This window comes from Balaenoptera physalus (assembly GCF_965194825.1).
Source record: "Balaenoptera physalus genome assembly, chromosome: 8".
In the NCBI taxonomy this organism is placed as follows: domain Eukaryota; kingdom Metazoa; phylum Chordata; class Mammalia; order Artiodactyla; family Balaenopteridae; genus Balaenoptera; species Balaenoptera physalus.
This window is the reverse complement of record NC_138887.1, coordinates 6,046,403-6,070,393: the sequence shown is the minus strand read 5'-3', so window position 1 is coordinate 6,070,393 and position 23,991 is coordinate 6,046,403. Positions and strand designations below refer to the sequence as shown.

Sequence of the window (23,991 nt, the reverse complement as noted above, 5' to 3'; positions counted from 1 at the left end):
TTTGAGTTAGTGCCTTTGTTTCTTTTGGATATATACCCAGGAGTGGAATTGCTGGGTCATATGGTAGTGCTATTTTTATTTTTTTGAGAAACCACCACACTTTTTTCCACAGTGGCTGCACCAATTTACATTCCCACCGATAATGTACAAGTGTTCCCTTTTCTCCACATTCTTGCCAACATTTGTTATTTGTTGTCTTTTTGCTGATAGCCATTCTGACAGGGGTGAGGGGATCTCATTATGGTTTTGATTTCCATTTCCCTGATGATTAGCAATGTTGAGCATCTTTTCATGTGCCAGTTGGTCATATGCATGTCCTCTATGGAAAAATGTCTATTCAGGTCTTCTACCCATTTTTTGATTAGGTTGTTTGTTTCTTTGATGTTGAGTTGTATGAGATGTTTATATATGTTAGATATTAACCCCTTATCAGAGATGTCATTTGCAAATATTTTCTCCCATTCTGTAGGTTGTCTTTCCATTTTGTTGATGGTTTCCTTTGCTGTGCAAAAGTTTTTAGGTTTTATTAGGTCCCATCTGGGTTTTTTTTGTTTGTTTTTATCTCCTTTAAGAGACAGATCCAAAAAAATATTGCTACAAATATTGCTATTTGTCAGAAAGTGTGCAGCCTATGTTTTTCTCTAGGAGCTCTATGGTTTCTGGTCTTACATTTAGGTCTTTAATCCATTTTGAGTTTGAGGATTAGAGAATGTTCTAGTTTCACTCTTCTACTAGAATGTAGCTGTCCAGTTTTCCCAGCATCACTTATTGAAGAGACTGCCTTTTCTCCATTTTATATTCTTGCCTCCTGTGTTGTAGATTAATTGACCATAAGTGTGTGGGTTTGTTTCTGGGATCTCTTTTCTGTTCTATTGATCTATGTGTCTGTCTTTGTGACATACTATACTGTCTTGATTACTGTAGCTTTGTAATATAGTCTGAAGCCAGGGAGCATGATTCCTCCATCTCTGTTCTTCTTTCTCAAGATTGTTTTGGCTATTCAGGATCTTTTGTGTTTCCAAACAAATTTTAAAATTATTTGCTCTAGTTCTGAGAAAAATGCTGTTGGTATTTTGATAGGGATTGCACTGAATCTGTAGTTATAAGTTATAAGGAATCTGCAGTTACATATAATATCAAATTTTAGAGTTACCACAATTTCAAGCTCATGAAGCAATTGGAAAATTCCTTGCTTCACCTCTTAATTTAGAAATTACTTCCTGCAGAAAACTGTCCAGACTCCCTGAGTTTGGATGAGGTATCCCCTCTTCCCTGTGGTCCTACAGCTTCCTGATGGGGCACAAATCAATTCATTGCAGTTGCCTACTCGATGGCCTGTGACACTCTGTGACTGTAAGGTCCAAGAGCCCTGGTCATGATTCTTGGTCCCCACTTGGTTGCACCTAGCATTGTGTACATAATAAACATTTGTTAAATAAAGGGATGCCTTTAACTTCACCTTTAGAAATGAGTTTTCTGTCTCTGCCCTAGTAGTTCTTAAACACTCCTTCACTGCAGCACCTTTCTGTTAACTGGTGGGTCTAGAGCTGTGGTTTCCCAATGGGGTCCCTGCCTGCAGTCTCAGCAGCACCTGTGAACATGTTAGGAACACAGATGCACAGACTGTACCACACACGGACTGAATCAAAGCCTCCGTGGGTGGGACCTGACAAGCTGCATTCTAAGAAGCTCCTCAGGTGACTGTGACCCACCTGAGGCCCCAAGGAGTCTGATTCAGCAGGTCTGCTTGGGTCCTGACTGAGCCCAGCTAACAGGGGTGGACCACTGTGCCACCAGAGGGAAGCAAAGGGCAGCAGAGCAGAGGCGGACCGAGTGGGAAAGGGGAACACCCAGCAGGCTCTGGCCAAGGATGTCCCCGGCCAAGTGCAGATCAGATTCCAGAGGGAGGTGATCCCCAGGGTGGAGCCTGGATTACTCAGATGCCAGGTCAAGCTGGGGACACAGAGTGTGGGTGGATCAGTGGAGGCAGAGGGGGAGGAGTTGAAGAGGAGACCAAATTATACATAGATGTCAGCTAATCAGGCAAAGCACAGTCATGAGTGAAGGATGCATTTGGGACCCAAGCCAGACCTGCTACAGCTTTCTCTTCAGGGATCACCTTATGAGGCTCCTAAGACCAGCTGTAGGACCTGTATTTCTTTCTATCTTTTTTTTTTCTCTTAAGTTTGAATCATTTCCAACATTTTATTCTTAGAACTTTCTTTTTAAAAAAAATTATTTTTCCTTATTAGTCATCCATTTTACACACATCAGTGTATACATGTCAATCCCAATCTCCCAATTCACCACACTACAACCCCCACCCCTTGCCACTTTCCGCTCTTGGTGTCCATACGTTTTTTCTCTATTTCTGTGTCTCAATTTCTGCTCTGCAAACTGGTTCATCTGTACCATTTTCTAGGTTCCACATATATGCGTTAATATACGATATTTGATTTTCTCTTTCTGACTTACTTCACTCTGTATGACAGTCTCTAGATGCATCCACATCTCTACAAATGACCCAATTTCATTCCTTTCTATGGCTGAGTAATATTCCATTGCATATATGTACCACATCTTCTTTATCCATTCATCTGTCAATGGGCATTTAGGTTGCTTCCATGACCTGGCTATTGTAAATAGTGCTGCAATGAACATTGGGGAGCATGTGTCTTTTTGAATTATGGTTTTCTCAGGGTATATGCCCAGTAGTGGGATTGCTGGGTCATATGGTAATTCTATTTTTAGTTCTTTAAGGAACCTCCATACTGTTCTCCATAGTGGCTGTATCAATTTACATTCCCACCAACAGTGCAAGAGGGTTCCCTTTTCTCCACACCCTCTCCAGCATTTGTTGTTTGTAGATTTTCTGATGATGCCCATTCTAACTGGTATGAGGTGATACCTCATTGTAGTTTTGATTTGCATTTCTCTAATAATTAGTGATGTTGAGCAGCTTTTCATGTGCTTCTTGGCCATCTGTATGTCTTCTTTGGAGAAATGTCTATTTAGGTCTTCTGCCCATTTTTGGATTGGGTTGTTTGTTTCTTTAATATTGAACTGAATGAGCTGTTTATATATTTTGGAGATGAATCCTTTGTCCATTGATTCATTTGCAAATATTTTCTCCCATTCTGCGGGTTGTCTTTTCGTCTTGTTTATGGTTTCCTTTGCTGTGCAAAAGCTTTTAAGTTTAATTAGGCCCCATTTGTTTATTTTTGTTTTTATTTCCATTACTCTAGGAGGTGGATCAAAAAAGATCTTGCTGTGATTTATGTCAAAGAGTGTTCTTCCTATGTTTTCCTCTAAGAGTTTTATAGTGTCCGGTCTTACATTTAGGTCTCTAATCCATTTTGAGTTTATTTCTGTGTATGGTGTTAGGGAGTGTTCTAATTTCATTCTTTTACATGTAGCTGTCCAGTCTTCCCAGCACCGCTTATTGAAGAGACTGTCTTTTCTCCATTGTATATCCTTGCCTCCTTTCTCATAGATTAGTTGACCATTGGTGTGTGGGTTTATCTCTGGGCTTTCTATCCTGTTCCATTTATCTATATTTCTGGTTTTGTGCCAGTACCATATTGTCTTGATGACTGTAGCTTTGTAGTATAGTCTGAAGTCAGGGACTCTGATTCCTCCAGCTCCGTTTTTTTCCCTCAAGACTGCTTTGGCTATTTGGGGTCTTTTGCATCTCCATACAAATTTTAAGTTTTTTATTCTAATTCTGTAAAAAATGCCATTGGTAATTTGATAGGGATTGCATTGAACCTGTAGATTGCTTTGGGTAGTATAGTCATTTTCACAATGTTGATTCTTCCAATCCAAGAACATGGTATATCTCTCCATCTGTTTGTATCATCTTTAATTAATTTTATCAGTGTCTTATAGGTTTCTGCATACAGGTCTTTTGTCCCCCTAGGTAGGTTTACTCCTAGGTATTTTATTCTTTTTGTTGCAATGGTAAATGGGAGTATTTCCTTAATTTCTCTTTCAGATTTTTCATCATTAGTGTATAGGAATGCAAAAGATTTCTGTGCATTAATTTTGTATCCTGCAACTTTACCAAATTCATTGATTAGCTCAACTAGTTTTCTGGTGGCATCTTTAGGATTCTCTATGTACAGTACCATGTCATCTGCAAACAGTGACAGCTTTACTTCTTCTTTTCCAATTTGTATTCCTTTTATTTCTTTTTCTTCTCTGATTGCCATGGCCAGGACTTCCAAAACTATGTTGAATAATAGTGGTGAGAGTGGACATCCTTGTCTTGTTCCTGATCTTAGAGGAAATACTTTCAGTTTTTCACCGTTGAGAAAGATGTTTGCTGTGGGTTTGTCATATACGGCCTTTATTATGTTGAGGTAGGTTCCCTCTATGCCCACTTTCTGGAGAGTTTTTAACATAAATGGGTGTTGAATTTTGTCAAAAGCTTTTTCTGCATCTATTGAGACGATCATATGGTTTTTCTCCTTCAATTTGTTAATATGGTGTATCACATTGATTGATTTGCGTATATTGAAGAATCCTTGCATTCCTGGGATAAAACCCACTTGATCATGGTGTATGATCCTTTTAATATGTTGTTGGATTCTGTTTGCTAGTATTTTGTTGAGGAGTTTTGCATCTATATTCATCAGTGATATTGGTCTGTAATTTTGTTTTTTTGTAGTATCTTTCTCTGGTATTGGTATCAGGGTGATGGTGGCCTCATAGAATGAGTTTGGGAGTTTTCCTTCCTCTGCAATTTTTTGGAAGAGTTTAAGAAGGATGGGTGTTAGCTCTTCTCTAAATGTTTGATAGAATTCATCTGTGAAGCCATCTGGTCCTGGACTTTTGTTTGTTGGAAGATTTTTAATCACAGTTTCGATTTCATTACTTGTGATTGGTCTATTCATATTTTCTATTTCTTCCTGGTTCAGTCTTGGAAGGTTATACCTTTCTAAGAATTTGTCCATTTCTTCCAGGTTGTCCATTTTATTGGCATAGAGTTGCTTGTAGTAGTCTCTTAGGATGCTTTGTATTTCTGCCATGTCTGTTGTAACTTCTCCATTTTCATTTCTAATTTTATTGATTTGAGTTCTCTGCCTCTTTTTCTTGATGAGTCTGGCTAATGGTTTATCAATTTTGTTTATCTTCTCAAAGAACCCGCTTTTAGTTTTATTGATCTTTGCTATTGTTTTCTTTGTTTCTATTGCATTTATTTCTGCTCTGATCTTTATGATTTCTTTCCTTCTACTAACATTGGGTTTTGTTTGTTCTTCTTTCTCTAGTTTCTTTAGATGTAACGTTAGATTGTTTATTTGAGATTTTTCTTGTTTCTTGAGGTAGGCTTGTATAGCTATAAACTTCCCTCTTAGAACTGCTTTTGCTGCATCCCATAGGTTTTGGATCGTCGTGTTTTCATTGTCATTTGTCTCTAGGTATTTTTTGAATTCCTCTTTGATTTCTTCAGTGATAACGTATTGTTTAGCCTCCATGTGTTTGTGTTTTTTACGTTTTTTTCCCTGTAATTGATTTCTAATCTCATAGCGTTGTGGCCAGAAAAGATGCTTGATATGATTTCAATTTTCTTAAATTTACTGAGGCTTGATTTGTGACCCAAGATGTGATCTATCCTGGAGAATGTTCCGTGTGCACTTGAGAAGAAAGTGTAATCTGCTGTTTTTAGATAGAATGTCCTACAAATATCAATTCAGTCTACCTGGTCTATTGTGCCATTTAAAGCTTGTGTTTCCTTACTAATTTTCTGTTTGGATGATCTGTCCTTTGGTGTAAGTGAGGTGTTAAAGTCCCCCACTATTATTGTGTTACTGTCGATTTCCTCTTTTAGAGCTGTTAACAGTTGCCTTATGTATTGAGGTGCTCCTCTTTTGGGTGGATATATATTTATAATTGTTATATATTCTTCTTGGATTGGTCCCTTGATCATTGCAAAGTGTCCTTCCTTTTCTCTTGTAACATTCTTTATTTTAAAGTCTATTTTATCTGATATGAGTACTGCTACTCCAGCTTTCGTTTGCTTTCCATTTGCATGGAATATCTTTTTCCATCCCCTCACTTTCAGTCTGTATGTGTCCCTAGGTCTGAAGTGGGTCTCTTGTAGGCAGCATATATATGGGTCTTGTTTTTGTATCCATTCAGCAGGCCTGTGTCTTTTGGTTGGAGAATTTTATCCATTCACATTTCAGGTAATTATCGATATGTATGTTCCTATTACAATTTTCTTAATTGTTTTGGGTTTGTTTTTGTAGGTCCTTTTCTTCTCTTGTGTTTCCCACTTAGAGAAATTCCTTTAGCATTTGTTGTAGAGCCGGTTTGGTGGTGCTGAATTCTCTTAGCTTTTGCTTGTCTGTAAAGCTTTTGATTTCTCCATCGAATCTGAATGAGATCCTTGTTGGGTAGAGTAATCTTTGTTGTAGGTTCTTCCCTTTCATCACTTTAAGTATATCATGCCACTCCCTTCTGGCTTGTAGAGTTTCTGATGAGTAATCAGCTGTTAACCTTATGGGAGTTCCCTTGTATATTATTTGTCATTTTTCCCTTGCTGTTTTCAATAATTTTTCTTTGTCTTTAATTTTTGCCAGTTTGATTACTATGTGTCTCAGCATGTTTTTCCCTGGGTTTATCCTGTATGGGACTCTCTGCGCTTCCTGGACTTGGGTGGCTATTTCCTTTCCCATGTTAGGGAAGTTTTCAACTATAATCTCTTCAAATATTTTCTTGGATCATTTCTCTCTCTCTTCTCCTTCTCGGACCCCTATAATGTGAATGTTGCTGCATTTGATGTTGTCCCAGAGGTCTCTTAGGCTGTCTTCATTTCTTTTCATTCTTTTTTCTTTATTCTGTTCTGCAGCAGTGAATTCCACCATTCTGTCTTCCAGGTCACTTATCCATTCTTCTGACTCAGTTATTCTGCTATTGATTCCTTCTAGTGTAGTTTTCATTTCAGTTATTGTATTGTTCATCTCTGTTTGTTTGTTCTTTAATTCTTCTGGGTCTTTGTTAAGCATTTCTTGCATCTCCTCTATCTTTGCCTCGATTCTTTTCCTGAGGCCCTGGATCATCTTCACTATCATTATTCTGAAATCTTTTTCTGGAAGATTGCCTATCTCCATTTCATTTAGTTGTTTTTCTGTGGTTTTATCTTGTTCCTTCATCTGGTACATAGCCCTCTGCCTTTTCATCTTGTGTATCTTTCTGTGAATGTGGTTTTTGTTCCACAGGCTGCAGGATTGTAGTTCTTGTTGCTTCTGCCGTCTGCCTTTTGATGGATGAGGCTCAGGGCCTGTATTTCTAATTCTTAAGTTTACAGGTAATATTGGGACAGGGTTTTGCCATAATGTTCTGCCCCTGATCTCTGTCACTGGGTCCTTTATTTGTCCCTTAGTTTTTCAGCACTAAGAATTGTAAAGCTTGTGAAGAATAAAGAGTACTGGTAATTTGAAATTCTGCATTCTGTACTTTAACAAGTCACCTCTCAACGTTAAGGTACTACTGCTTTTATTACTGCTGTGCTTTTAAAAATATATATATAAATTTATTTATTTATTTATTTATTTATTTATTTATTTATTTATTTATTTATTTATGGCTGTGTTGGGTCTTCGTTGCTGTGCGCAGGCTTTCTCTAGTTACGGTGAGCAGGGGCTACTCTTCGTTGCAGTGCACGGGCTTCTCATTGTGGTGGCTTCTCTTGTTGTGGAGCATGGGCTCTAGGTGTGTGGGCTTCAGTAGTTGTGGTGCACAGGCTTAGTTGCTCCGCGGCATGTGGGATCTACCCGGATCAGGGATCAAACCCATGTTCCCTGCATTGGTAGGCGGATTCTTAATCACTGCACCACCAGAGAAGTCCTGCTGTGCTTATAATATGATATAATGGATGTGAAAATCCTTTGCAAACTGCACACTATCCAGATGTAGTCTACTATTGTTTACTAGGGCTTCAGTGACTAGATATTGTTTACCTATGCCCCCACGATCAGATGATCAGTCTTCTAAAAGATTCATTTGTGTTGTGAAAGGCAGTGTGGTTATTAGATTGGGCCTGGCCTTTGGACTATGATAGGCTGGTTTAAGCCTAGGCCAGTTAATTACTTTCTACATGACCCTGGGATGGTCATTTACTCTTGTTGGACTCTAGAATCAAACTGAGATAATAAAATCCATCACTAGGATTAAATGGTATCATGTACATGGTAGGTGTGGCACATGACAGGCACACAACTACATCACTTTTTCTTTTAAAGACAAGACAACTCAGGCCAAAAAGGGTTCAAAACAGTGGACAAGGTGATAAAGTTAAAATATTGCCATTCCTCTGTTCAGAATCCTCTGGTGACTTCCCATCTTAGAGTAAAAGCCAAATCCTTGAAAAGGCCCTTTAAACCATGTCCTTACAGAATCCGGCCCCTGTTACCCCTGCCCTCCTGCTTCTTTCTCCTCACTTAGATGCTGCAGCTATGCTGGCCTCTCAACCTTCCTCAAATGGCACATCAGGGGAAGGCCTTCCCTGTCACCTCACTGAAAATTCCAACCCTCCCCCTGCTGTCTACCCCTCCTTCTTGTTTTAATTTTCTCTTTGAACTTCTAATTATCTAATATGAAATTTATTTTTCTTATTCATTTTCCTTATTTTCCTGCTCCCTCATTAGAAGGTCCAGGAGGTTAGGAATTTTGTCTCTTTTGCTCACTGTTCTATATCAGGGGCCCACAATGCTGCTTGGCATGTGGTAGGCACTTATTTTGTTGAATGAAAGAATGAAATACAGTTCTTATGACTCAAGACTAGAACTCTGCTGATTGTAATAATAACTAAGATGTATGTAGCTCTTTGCATTGACAAGTGTTTTACATGCATTATCTTGCTTTATCCAAGGGCAGATGTTCAATGGTTTTTGCACACTTTTGGACTAATTTGGTCTGCAAGTTTTTCCAAGATACTTTCTGGTGATGCATGACATTACAGTGGTCTTTTTGATGGGAGAAACATGTTTGAATTTCAGGGATAATTTGCAATGGCTGCTGTGTCTCACTTTGTACTGTAGAGCAGGGTGGGATGCTGACCGAGGACAGGCCCCCAGAACTGATTTGGGAATTGGCATTCACTTGGGGGCGGGTTCAGTTAGCCCTATTTCAAATCCTTAACTCTGTCGTAACTTCCACGTAACACCCAGGACACACTGAAGAGTGCGGTAGCTCAGAAGCACCCTCACCTAAGATCCTTCTTATAAGTCATGAAACTCTACTCCATACCAACCGTTGAATTGGTGGTTGGAAACTTCAACTCCAGCTTGGCCTGGATGCCTAATCCATTTGGTCAGGATCTGTGACACCCACCACATGCATGGAAGGGAAGGCAGTGCAGGGCAGTTCTGCAGAGAAGCACCGTCTTTGGGAAACAAGGATGGACGAGCTTCCTTCAAGTGGTAAAAAATAAGTATATATTGTTTTTACTTTGAAGCATAGAGATTTATTTCAGTGGAAAATCCCCAAATATTTGGCTGGCTTTAATCTTTAGCATTATACAAAGGCAAAGAAACAACTAAAGCGAGACAGACCTCATCACTCTGAACCTGCTGGCACATAGATTATTAGAAACTCAAAATTCACCATGTGCTTGAAAAAACTTCCCAACCCAAGGCAGGTTGGGAAGTCAGCTGCCCCCAGTGAACAGGTGTGAGTCTGGGCGTGTCAACCCTGTGAGCTACTGGGGTTTCATCAGTGAACAAAAGAGGTGAAGATCCTTACCCTCACAGAAGCTGGGTTCTAGCTCTAGAAATTCTGTGACTTTTAAAAAATATTTTTAGGCAAAGAGTCCTGCTTAGTGCTTTGTGCAAGTTTCATTCAACACCTATTTTTGAGGACTTACTACTTTGTGCCAGACAAGGTGTTAGATGCTGGGTACTGGAGCTTGCCCCTTGGAGTTTCTAGTCTAGTAGAGAGGCAACCAAAGAGATCTCACAAGTGCGATGTAAACGTCTGTAACTTCCATCTGTGCTAAACGTTATGAAGAATTGCCGCGTGGCATTATGAGACTGTATGATGAAAGGATTTGACTTAGAGAGGGGAGGAGGTGGGAATTGAAATAGGATGTGAAGGAGGAGGAGGTGATACGCAGGAGCAGAGATGAGGGCAGATGCAGAGGTGTGGATGCAGAGCCTCTGTGTCTGAGGGCAGCATGGCGAGCCTGCGGATGGAGAGAAAGTCCCCTGAGTGGAGCACACAGAGGAGGCAGGAGCCGGGGCAGACGTGGGGCTGAGGGGAGGAGCTCTGAATTTCATCCAAACCTCGGCGTGGGAGCAGGCTGGGTGAAGTGGATAACTAGATTTGGGTTCTGAAATGACTAAAGGGCGTATAGGTAAATCAGTTATGAGACTCTGCCTGCTATTAAAACATTGTCTTTTGCCTCCAAACCCACCTGTATACACCTTGCTTTTGTGACTTCTGGGGACATGTGCAAACTTTCTCCTTTGCCAGTTGGTCCTCCTAGGTTCTGCCACTGGGGGTCCTAGCAGGGGACTCGGGAAGCAGGAGGGGGCAGAAGGGACCCACTGCTGTGGCTCACAGGTGACACCCTGGTAATGACACGGCACCCAGGAAGCAGCAGTTGGTGTCGAGTTTCATCTTCTTCCAGCCTTCCCTGAAGCAGCCTCACTTCTGTCCCCCGGAAATCCCAGCCCCGCAGGGAGCCAGCCGTGTTAAAGTGGCCTCAACCACAAGGGGCCACGCTGGCGAGGCTGACAGGCCATGAGTCTGACCTGGGGTCTCAGCTTTAGCTGCTGCCTGAGTCCTGCGGAGCTTTGGAAAATCCCAGTGCCCGGACCACCTGGGGCCCAGAACCGGACTCGGGTGTGAGAACCCCTGCAGCCCCAGGATCCCTCTGCAGCCCAGGCTGAGACCCTCCCTGGGGGTCGCTGGGTCAGGATCCAGGTCAGCCACCCCTCGGGCCACGGTGAAAGGCACTGCCGGGAGTTTTCCTGGGCGTGTTCTCACACCTGTCAGAATGGCCATCATCAAAAATCTACAAACAATAAATGCTGGAGAGTGTGTGGAGAAAAGGGAACCTTCTTGCACTGTTGGTGGGAATATAAATTGATACAGCCACTGTGGAGAACAGTATAGAGGTTCCTCAAAAAACTAAAAATAGAACTACCATACGACCCAGCAATCCCACTACTGGGGATATACCCTGAGAAAACCATAATTCAAAAAGAGTCATGTACCACAATGTTCACTGCAGCTCTATTTACAATAGCCAGGACATGGAAACAGCCTAAGTGTCCATAGACAGATGAATGGATAAAGAAGATGTGGCACATATATACAACGGAATATTACTCAGCCATAAAAGGAAACGAAATTGAGTTATTTGTAGTGAGGTGGATGGACCTAGAGACTGTCATACAGAGTGAAGCATGTCAGAAAGAGAAAAACAAATACCGTATGCTAACACATATATATGGAATCTAAAAAAGAAAAAAAAAAGGTCTGAGGAACCTAGGGGCAGGACAGGAATAAAGACGCAGACATAGAGAATGGACTTGAGGACACGGGGAGGGGGAAGGGTAAGCTGGGACAAAGTGAGAGGGTGGCATGGACATATATACACTACCAAATGTAAAATAGAGAGCTAGTGGGAAGCAGCCGCATAGCACAGGGAGATCAGCTCGGTGCTTTGTGTCCACCTAGAGGGGTGGGATATGGAGGATGGGAGGGAGACGCAAGAGGGAGGAGATATGGGGATATATGTATATGTATAGCTGATTCACTTTGTTATACAGCAGAAACTAACACACCATTGTAAAGCAAGTGTCCTCCAACAAAGATGTTAAAAAAAAAAAAAAAGAATGAAACAACACGATCATGATCATTATATTTGAAAAAATGGTCCTGGCTGTCTTGTGGATTATCATTTGTGTGAAGAGTCACAGTTTACCAAGCATTTTCACCTCCATTTTCTATTTGGTCCTTACTCCTGGTCCTCGTCCTTCCCTCTGAGGTGTTGGGAAACGGAGTGAGAGTGTGGCTGACGCAGCAAAGCTCGCGGGGGTGCACCTGAACCCCGTCTTTTGATCAGAGTGCTACACCTCCGGATGCTCTTGTGTTGATCATTACTTTCTTGCACACACTTAAGTTTTTTCTTTGCATTGAAATTTTAGTTATTTAAGTGAATGGACAGAAAATGCAGATCAAATGTCTGCTGCCTCCGTGTGAAATACTAGATCGATACTTGGGTGTAAGATGTATTCCTCCTACTCAATCTCCCTGTTGTCTAGCTGAGGGACCAGATGTACTCCCAAACATAATTAACAGTGTGAAGTTAAAACAAAGAGCATTAGGGAAGTTACTAAAGGTTTTTGAGAGTAACTGTAAGAAATGAGGGCTTGAGGTCAGCTCTGTAAGATGGGCAGACACAGACAGGCGATGACTTGGAACACATCTGGGGAGATACAAATTCAGTAGCCACACCGTGGGATGGAGTGGAAGGGACTCTGGCCTCCCCATCCCCGTACTGCATAATCATAACAACCGTAAGTTACCCTCTACTGTGCCTCGAAGCCCCAACAAGTGAAGTTACAACCTAAATAAAACCAGTGTGCTATCTTTTCAACTGTAGCTTCAGAATAGCTCCTCTGAGAGCAGCCCTCAGCCCTTACAATCGGATGGCTGTCCCAGAGTTCCCCCTTTTAGGAAATTTGGAACTGCTATTGAACAGGCGGGAATACTCGAAAACAGAGGCACCGAGGCTGGAATTTGAAACATGTATTTGGAAGATGGTGAGGCTGATGATGCTAGTAAACTCGGTCAAGAGACTTAAACTTTCAGAGGAACGTGGGCAGGGCTGTGCTTTAGAAGGATTAGGGTTACAGCAGGGAAAGTTTGGGGTGTGAGAGAGACTGAAATCCCTTGAAGGTGTAAAAATTTTCTAGAAGAATCTGGGTAGTTACAATATGAACAAGGGTGGGAAAGAAAGTACAGATCAGAGAGGTCTGTTATGGTCATGTAGGGAAGGCCCACCAGTTACCTGTGCTACCACGGCACTCAGTTTTTCTTTAAGAAACAGTCATGTTAACCATGCTTTACGGTGGCAACAGCATGTACAGACCCATTTTTATAAGGATTTTCTTTCAGACTTTAAAGGATCATTTTGCCTGGTAATGGGATCCTTTAGAACATCTCTTAAGCAGGATGGTGGTAGAAACAATTCAGTTTGCTTCAGGAAAACTGAATTCATTGCTTAGATTATAACTGTTTCTAAGTTTTGAGCTTCTTGCCAAGATTTAAGACCAAATCCTGCCTTTGAATTCAATGATCGACTGCTATTTGTTTCTCAAGGACCAAGACTGACAGAACCCTCAACCAAACACTATTAGTTTTTTTTTTTTAATAAACATACAGTGTGTTTTTCTTTTATTTTAAAACTGTGCATCTTCATGCACATCCTGACCTTCATCCTGATATGGAGAGAAATGTGTAGTTTTGGGGGTGTGATGTGAGGGGAGGGGATGCAGCAGTGGAGACTGTTGGGGGGATATACCCTAGAGAGAAGCTTGAACATGCTGGCTTTCTGGCAACTAGCTGTGCTACCATCACCCAGAGAGTTTAAAAATAGAAATTCAGAGACCCTGGCTCGGTAGGTCCTGGATGGATTCTCAGAATCTGTACTCATAAAAGCTTTGTGGGCAGTTCTGGTGGGCAGACCTTCTAGAGGGGGGCTACCCAGCCACCCAGAGCCCCATGGTGACAATACCTTGCCAAAGAAGCCATCCCAAAGGCTTTTTGAGTTTGTTGATCAAGAAACTCTCCTTGCCTATGTTTCTTTAGGTTTGTTGAAACCATTTATTAGTCTAGAATCAAACCTGGCTTTCTGCCTAGGCAAAACTCTGCTTTTTATTCATGTATTTATTCATTCAGCAAATGTTTATTTAGCGAGGTAGTTTTTTAAAGATACAGTGGCAAGTAAGACACACTGATCATGTCTTTCATGGAGTTTGTATTCTAGTGGGAGAAGATAATCAGAAAAATAGAGAGAGAGAGAGATGAGAGAGGAAACAAATGGCCCTAAAGGAGATATATGGCTCAAGGAGAATTTATTTTCAAAGGAAACGTTCACAGAAGCATGTGTTAGTGCAGTATCCCAGCTGGGGGCAGCCCCGCTCTCACCATATGAGCCTATAGGGATGTAGGGAGAGCATGATTACTTGAATCCAGAAAGAAACAGGGTTCTGTACAGTTGGCCATTTTCAAAAGAACAGTGCCCTTAGGTAGAAGGACACAGCCAGATACAAACTGGGAGGCATATTCTCAGTGCATACATCTGACAAAGGATGTGTATCTAGAATATATGAAGAATTCATACAACTAAATAAGAAGAAGACAAATAACCTAATAAAAATGGGCAAAATGTGTAGCTAATAAATACATGAAAAGATGCTCAACATCATTACTCACCACATAAATGCAAATTTAAATCACTATTTGCCAACTAGAATGGCTGAAATTAAAAGAAAATATGACAATGACAACTGATAGTGAGGATGGGGAGCAAAGGGAACCTCCCACTGGGCTGCTGGGAACGCAAAAATGGCACAACTACTTTGGAAAGGAGTTTGTCAGTTTCTTATAAACATATATTTACCAAAAGACTCAGCACAAGTATTTACCACCCACACCCCCAAAACGAAAACTATGTCCACATAAAGACTTAACTTGAATGTTCATGGTAACTTTATTTATAATAGCCCCAAACTGAACACAACCCAAATGTCCACCAATAGGTGGATAAATAAATAAATACCAGCAATAAAAATGAAAAAAAAAAACACCTTATCAATACATGCAATTCCACGGATGAATTTCAAAAATAGTTTGCTGAGTAAAAGAAGTCAGACATAAGAAAAGCCTTTATTCCACAGGACAGGACCAAGCCTTGAAGGGAGATTACGTGGACAGAGAAGAGAGTGAGCCCGATATTAGGTCCAGAGTCTAGAGTCCCCCAGTGCTTTCAAACCAAGGAGAAAAGGATCCAAAAAAGGCGGCTGAGAGGGAGCAGCCAGAGGGCTAGGAGGAGACCAGGAGGGAGGGCGTTGTGAGGAGGAGGCAATGTCATCTGTCTGCACTGCTGCTGAGCCAGCAGGGAAACGGGACAGCACCAAGTGGGGTGCACTGGTGACCTGGCAAGAGCTGCTGCCCTGGGGACCTGGGCAGAGGAGGAAGTGGAAACGCCAGTTCTCTCGGATGCGAGCAAGGCGTTTGCTTTGAAGTACTGCAGAAAATGGAGCAGACGGTGATACGGAATCAAGGGAGGTGAGCTTCTTTGTTATTTGCTATGTTTTGTTTGTTTGTTCATTCTAGGATTGGAGATACCATTCTGTAGATTGGGATGAGGTGGTAAAGAGAGAGAGAAAAAGAAGTAGGTGACTCAGGAGAGAGAACCATTGCAGAAGAAAATGGAATGGAATTGCAACAATTTGAGGTTATTGAAAAATATCTATTTTTCCCTTTGATTTATTGATTGCCAACCATTTAATTGTAAATAAAAGTATCGCACCAAGAATCCCTTCATCGCTCATCTACCAGGAAACTGGAATCCCAGGTCCTCCTGGGGTATTCATTCTATAAACACCACTTTGATTTTACTTGTTGGGACAGTCATAGTTTACATTCTGGCATACTCATTCTGGTATACATGGTATATACATATATTACATATATGACTATTATATGAGTATCAGACACCAAATAACACATCCTCACAAAATTAAAATTAAAATGTCCTCAACTGGAAAGACCATGACATTCTAGGTCACTGCAATATCTTATTATTCTATAAGAGACTGAATATTGCATGAAGAAACATCAAACTGTCATCAAACTATTTACTTGAGAACAGGTAAGAGAGCAAGAGAGTCAGAAAATTAATTAAATGTGAGGGCTCTTATAGAAGTAACAAGGAATAGAGAAGAATATTACCAGAGAAGTAAGCAGAGAATGCCTTTCTCAAGGCAATGGGGAGATAACCACACAAAGATAAGATGTATTAAAACTAGGAGACAGTCATACTCATGTGTACAACAATATTAGCAATTACCACTTGTATAATATTTTATGCAATGATCAAAATGCAACAAAATTGGAAATTAATAATTAAACATTTAAAATAGGAAAAGCAAGCGAAAACAAATTTAAATGACAAACTAGAAAAAACATATGGTCCACAAAGGGATAATAAACTTATAAAAGCTATAATAAATAAACAAAAAGAAATGGAACCAACAATTTTTAATGAATAAAAAAGTGAAGTTATTCATTAAAAAAGAAATACAAATAGGCATCAAAGTACAAAAAAAATGGTAGTAGAAACATTATAAAATGAAAAATAAAATGGACAGCTGTTTAAATAATCTTCATTGAGGACATGAATAGAGGGAAAAAGCATTCTTGTCTCTCACTAATGAGAGTATAATTCTGTGTGACTTTTTTGTAGGACTAGTTGCTAATATGAATCAAAAGCTTTAGAATAAAGGGAAAAAGCATTCTTGTCTCTCACTAATGAGAGTATAATTTTGTGTGACTTTTTTGTAGGACTAGTTGCTAATATGAATCAAAAGCTTTAGAATGCCCTTAAAAATTGACCCAATAATTCAACTTACAGAATTTTCCTAGACAAATAATCAGAGAAATCCATAATGATTTTATGTACAGGGTATCTGTAAAAATACAGATTTTACAGTATTTACAGGGAGTAAATACTCCAAACATTCAATAAAATGGTGTCAGTTACATAAATTATCTTGTATTAATACAGTGCAACTCTACAGGTCACTGTGGTAAAATATTCATGTTTATTATGAAGTGGAAGAAGGTATTTCATAAAGCATTATTTAAAATATTACCTTAGTTTAATGTATTCTGCCTATGCTTAGAATAAAAATAAAAAGGATATACAACTAAAGGTTAATAATTGTTATCTCTGAATCGTGGAATAAAGTTATTTTTAGTTAATTGTGCTTTCATATTTTTCTCTAATGTGTGGCAATCACATAAAATGCTATTTTAAAAATAAATCAATTTGTATATCTATTTTTAAAATCAATCTCTCAAATAACTATTGAGTTAAGGAGGAAAAATAAACACATAAGAATATACATTTAGAAAATAACAAGAAAATCACATACTTTAGCCTAAATTTTACCATAATCATAATTCCAAATAAAGAGGAGAAAATAAATAAAACAATCAAGAGTGGCAACGAAGAAGTTCTCTTAAGAGAACAGGCATAATGAACCTAAACTAGAAATAATTAAAAATATATAATTAAGAAAAAGCTATGTTATTTTATTTTTTAAATTTATTTTTATACATTTTTAAAGGTTACGTTCCATTTACTGTCATTACAAAATATTGGTTCCATTCCCCATGTTGTACAACACATCCTTGAGCCTGTCTTACACCCAAAAGTTTGTACCTCCCACTCCCCCACCCATATAGTGTCCCTCCTCCCCCTGCTGGTAACCACTAGTTTGTCCTCTGTACCTGTGAGTTTGCTTCTTTTTTTATTATATTCACTAGTTTGTTGTATTTTTTAGGTTCCACATATAAGTGATATCATATAGTATTTGTCTTTCTCTGTCTGACTTATTTCACTTATTTCACTTATTTCACTATGCATAATGCCCTCCAAATCCATCCATGTTGCTACAAATGGCAAAAATTTTTTTATGGCTGAATAATATTCCATTGTGTGTGTGTGTGTGTGTGTGTGTGTATATATATATATATATATATATATATATACACACACACACACATATTTATACCACATCTTCTTTATCTGTTCATCTGTTGATGGACACTTAGGTTGTTTCCATGTCTTGGCTCTTGTAAATAACACTGCTATGAACACTGAGGTGCATGTATCTTTCTGAATTAGCGTTTTTGCTTTTTCCAGATGTATACCCAGGAGTGCAATTGCAGGGTCATATGGTAGTTTTATTTTTAGTTTTCTGAGAAACCTCCAATACTGGTTTCCACAGAGGATGCACCAAGAAAAAAATATTTTAGAAGATAACTGAAATAGATAAATTTGAGACAAATTTATTCAGTGAAAAAGAAAAAAGTATATAAATAAGAATTTTTAAATTTATAAATTATAAAACAATACACATAAAATTGAAAATTTCCTGTGTATGTTTGTGTATATACACGAAGATTTGAAAGGAAAAAACACCAAAATGTTAAAAGTTGTGTGATGGTTTTTATTGTATTATTTATATTTTAGTATGTTTCCCAAATCCTTTACAATGAGCAAGTATTAAAATAATAAAAAGAATAACATTATAAAATATTTAAAAATAAAATTATAAGTAAATACTACACAATTATAATGAATTTAAATGTTTAAAAGAAATGGAAAATAAAGTTGATTAAAATGTAAAGTATTATATATGAAGAATTATAGATAAACAGACACCAATTTCTTCACAGTATTTTTTCTCTGAGTAGTGAAATTACGGATAATTTAAGATGTCTTCCCTTCGCTTGACTTGAATTTTTTAAATCATATACAAATGGATACATCACTTTTTAACAAAGGGAAATGTACTTTAAGATACTGACACAGCAAGAGGGAAGAGTAAATAATTTCATTTCTTCAAAAAACAACCACTGTCAATAATGTCAAAATTTTGTCCATTTCCACAAAAGCTACATTTGTATGTGTACAGCTAGGATTGATGGTGGAGGCTCTCAAACTTTCAAGAAATAAATGAACCCAAGCCCATCTAAAAAGTCCCCCAGCACAGAAAAAGTTACAATTGCATGCAGTTCAGTTTTAGCAAGTAAATGTTGCAGATATATCAGTTTACAACCTCAGCCATTGCAGAAATGTAAATTTTCTTTGTTTTTGTTTTCCTTTTCCAATTCAGGATGGCAGAATTTTAACCTAAAATTTCACCAGGATTGTGTCTAAATTCTAGGGAGTTTACCAACTGCCACAGTGTCACTCATTCATTCATTCATCTGTGCACATTCTGCTGCATTCCAGGCATCTGCTGGCGTGTCCATCCCCCCATCTGACCCGTGATACAGGCAGCTGATTGCGTGTGGGGTCGTTTGTCTTCCCCATCTTCATGAACTCTTGGGTTCGGTGGCTGTCTGCCACTCCACGCTGCTCCTACGTGCTTGGGAATTATTCCTTTCTTCTGCGGGTCTCACTGTCTCTCCAGGAACCCCTGAGTGTCTCAGCTCCACAAATCAGGCGGGGCTTCTGTCACCTGCCTGGGGCATGGTCTGGGGAGCAGCACGCCGGCTCACTCTTGCTAAGATCTAATGGTATTTTCATTCTCACAGTTTCCCTTCTAACGTTATACCTTTCCCCAAGTCAGGGAATAATCTTGGTAGAGAAGGCTTAGGTTAATAATTTCCTTACCATCTCATAAGAACACTCCTTCTAAAATAATCCAGTTTTTCTCTTCTTAGCTATCACATGCCTTTCCTTAGAGTACAGATGTCCTGGATGCACAAATGTGGGAGATGGCCAAGGGAAATGCTGAGAGAACATTTCGTATTTCAATAGTTTTGATACAAAAGATGTAACCAAGATAGCCCGCATAGAACACTGGAGTAGACACCACTTAGAGAGGCTGACCCGCTCCAAGTCTGCCTGCTCTGAACATTGTCCAACAGTCATGTCTGTGTTAAGTGACCCTACCCCCATGCCACAGTCAAACAGGGCCATCGGATTTCGCGCCAGGAATGTGTAATTTGGGGCTGAGAATCTGGAGACTTACACAGCAGATGTTGCTGTCCCCATGCTGCCTTGGACCCCTGCTGCCAGGACCTCAGTGCTTCCCTGTTCCCTTTCCTCAAGCCTTGGTTATTGAGCTCTTTCCTGGGTTCTGTGAGATATTCCAGTATCTTTCCAGTAAATTCTCCTTTCCTCAGGCCAGTATCATTTTCTATTACTTGCCATGTAAACAGTATTAATAAAAAATCACAGAACCACCTCGCACCTGAATACAGAATAAAACATCTTAAATGAACTATTTAAGGACATAACTCAACCAGGTATTAATTGAATTGGGAATTTGGAGTTAACTTGTCAATTTATTGAGAGGATTTATTCTCTACTAAAGTCCCATGGAGAGACGTATGGCCATGAACACACACAAGAGAAAAATCAGCAACATTACTTAGAAAATGGAGATTATCATATGCCAAAGTTAGAAGAATTTTAATAACTGCATCATCAATGAGGATATATAGAAAAATACATTTTGGAGTTATATACTGGACTCTGTGAACCGATATAACGCAGAGGGTGGCAAAGCTGGTAGGGAAAAATGTTAGTATTTCGCTGCAGGCCCAAATATCCAGGATTCACTGAACAGAAAACGAAGCAGGCACCCCCTACTGCTCAGAGCAGCCCCCAGAGTTGGCCATAATCATGACTTCTTCCACCCACGCCGGCCCCATTGGCTTAGATCTGCCGAAGGCAATACGACTGCCATATTCAAGAAGACGGGTTGGCACAGAATGGGGTGTGGTATATTCCCGTCCAAGGATGCCCTTAGGGCCAGCCTTCCGCTTCCAACCCCTGTCAAAAAACTACAGGCTGCCTTGAAATCAGTAGCAGAGTTAGGGACTCTGGCAAAGTGGGGACTGGCCAAGACGCCACTGCACTGCAGCCTACCCAGCCGGGGAGACACACAGCCAGGGGGAGGCACACCGACCTCCCCTTCCCGGTCCCCTTCAGAGGGAAAGAGGCTAGAGCAGCAGTGCAAACGCTATGCCCACACTGTCTGAGACTCGGGACTGAGACTCCTACAACTTATTTCTAAACCGGGTCACCTTGCAAGTGAAAGGGGGCACTCGTATTAATTACGGGAACAAGCGGTGTAGCCCGGCACACGGGGGCAAGTGGTCCGCTACTGAGACTGCGCCTGATGTACCCCCCTCAGTTCGAAGTCTGTAACAGAAATAAGCCAGTCTGGACCCATTGAAAAGAAGCCGGGAACCAAAGGGAAGGGAAGGGTTACCAACGATGATCCCATCTAGGAGAATGCATCTCTGAGGAGGAGGGACATTCTGGGACATACCCGCCTGGAGTCCCCAAAAGGATGCAGGGAAACGTGCACACAGAGCACGCCCGCCCCGCTGAAGGCAGACAGGAGAGCGGAGCTGGACATTTGGGCCCCTCTGGCAAGAAGAGCTGCTTCCTGCTTGACATCAGAGCTGAAAGTGGATACTGTGTTGTCAGCACCATTTACTTGCTATAAACACTGCTACGCATTCCCTGGCAACGGAGTTTCAGGGTGCGAGCTTTCCAATTTCATATCCATTATTCTGTGGTTTACACACGCGCTGGAATTGGTAAAGTTGAGGGCCGTGGACACATGTACAAAAACCAGAGCCAGGCTGCAAGAAAGCTCTATTCAGCTGCCCCCTGAAGGCTCCGTGCTTAGCAGGGGTCACAGACCGGCTTCTGCCTGCTACACAGGAAGAAACAAATCTTCTCCCTACACGAAGTTCCCTGATAAAAATGATCCATAAACAAAACAGAAAGAGTATGTTCTTAAGATAATTAAGGTGACGATGACATTTCAAAAATGACTGAATCAAGATATCGCTTAAGAAAGGAATACTGGCTTTGCTTTTTTTCTGTAAGTCATTCTCATTCAAGGAGCTCTGCTTTAGAATCCCGCAATAGATATTCAAGATGGCATATAGTTGGTCATAACCATAATAGAAATAATTACAATTTTATATATATATATATAAAAAGTAGACACAAAGCACTTATTCTGTGACAAATACTGAATTAAGTACTCTACTTTCGGAGCCTCACACTCAACAATGGCTGTGATAAGAGTATCTCCATCTTAAAAATGAGTGGACACAAAGCTACCTTCCCGAGTTCACATGGTTAGAGAACGAGAGCTGGCTTGAATCCATGGCCGGCCAATTTGAAGGCCATGGTGTTAATCATCATGGCCAAGTGCCAGAAGAGTTCTCAGCTCAGACAAGCATCTAAACAGAAGCTCTAGCCCGCAATCTGAAGAATGCCCACACCCCCCACACACATTGAACATGCAAGTCTGCCGGGAGAAATCTTGTGGTCTGTGCAGTAGGCACTGCAGGGCACTGTGAAGACGACCACTCATTGGGACAGAACTCCAAAAGCAGTGTGCGGTGTAAGTTAATGAATTAGAACTCCATTGACAATCATTGACCCAGCACATGTCCATTGCTACAACAAACTAGTGAATACAATAAAAAAAGAAGCAAACTCACACGTGACCCAGCACGTGTCCATTGCTAACTCCATTTACAATAATTGACCCAGCACGTGTCCATTGTATACCGAGAAAGATCATTTCATAAAGTTTTATCTTTTCATAAATACGTGCTTTTTCTAAGAGCCTACAACTAATGTTAAAATATCTTGAAGCAGCTGCCAAGCAGTAGGTTCAATACATCTCTAATTTAAAGGGAGGGTAGGACTTTCTCTGTATTCAGTGTAAGTAAACAAAGTACAATTTTCCAGTTCTGCACAGAAAATGACTTTTCCCTGCTTCCATGGACCAAGTAGACAATTGATAAACACACCACTTACAGCCACTTTGTGTCTTAGCAGGAGCCGAGATTTAAACTCCAGTGCAGGGAATGCACACGTGCTCTCATTCTGGCCCTGGAAGACAGGAAAGGTACACCAGTCTGAGTGTGCTGTTCATCCCCAGCAACGTGTTTACGCAGAGAACTGTACGGAATGACAGAGGTCACTCAGCCGTTTGGCCTCTTCCTTTCTTTGGTAATGGGAGGCAGCAGGAGCCCAGGTTCTCACGAGCAGCAGCGGCGGGGCAATCCTCACTGGGGTTGGACAGACTAGAAGCAGATGTGGCACCAGCCCCCCCACGCAGTCCTGCGCGCTGCTCTCAGCGCATGTGCAGTGGCGGTTTCCTGAGCTAAGACGGCAGTGAGTCAAACAGGCATCTTTATTTCAACACGTTAAACAAAAGTGCAGGACTTGACGGGGTAGCTGAGAGTCAAGGTCACTCACTTTCGAAAATGTGGCTTTTTGAAGGTGAATTCAAACATCTGGAAATACTTTTAAAAAATAAATCACTTCTGAACTGAAGCACTAAACGGCGATTTTTTTGGCAAGGGGTGTATCAGGGTTACTGAGAAATGAACTCCTGGCAAACGACGAGCTTAATGCTCCCCTCATGAGATCAGCACATAATTCACTATATTCTTAGAATGATTTTGCTTGAACTGTTTCAAGAGTTCTGCCTGGCAGGAAATGAGTTTAGGGTGAAGTGGAGACACAGGCCCTGCAGCTTCTCAGAGCAGACATGTCAATCGGTACTCATATGTGTATCTGCGTGGAGTCATGAAGCTTTACAGGAAATTGTTTTCACATACGTGGTTACGAATCTTATTCCCACAGACCCACAGAGTCCAAATCTGTGAAAAACCATATTTGATGAGAGTAGAGAAACTCTACAAAGAGAAACAGGAAAACACTAAAATGGAATTAAGCACAAACTGTTTTTATCTGAAAGAAAATAGAATAATTGTGTCAAGACCTCACAGGATGGAAACCTCTTTGCAGCAAAAAAAAAAAAAAAACAAAAAAACAAAAAACTTCCTGTTTCGAACCTTCATTATGTTTCTTGTACTACATTACGTTTCTGTATATATAGTCAATTCTGCAGTCATAATAGAAGGCACAATTTCTGCATGTGTGTACAAAGAGGAAAAAACAATGAGAAATCATAAACATAATTATAATTACACTAACAGTGATAAAAATGAAATATATTAACCTCAGTACGCCAGTGAAAAGGTACGAATGAACAAATGAACCAGGGCCCTGTAAGAGGTACTGAAACACATTTTATTAAGTTTATTTGTTTGTCTTTCATTTTGTGTATATATATTATTTTATTAATAGCTCTTTAGAAGACCTGAGGGAACCCTTTAGACTAA

The 23,991-nt window shown here is 40.3% G+C and overlaps 1 long non-coding RNA gene across 1 annotated transcript in view; it reads right to left on the bottom strand.

Moving 5' to 3' along the window:
• Nucleotides 1–17,659: 17,659 nt before the first annotated feature.
• LOC309666138 overlaps nt 17,660–23,991 on the bottom strand; it is a 68,393-nt gene continuing 62,061 nt past the window's right edge. The window contains exons 5-6 of the long non-coding RNA XR_014266923.1: nt 22,616–22,690; nt 17,660–21,532 (exon numbers count right to left, since the gene is read on the bottom strand). This is a non-coding gene — a long non-coding RNA (uncharacterized lncRNA). The remainder of the gene's footprint in view (nt 21,533–22,615; nt 22,691–23,991) is intronic.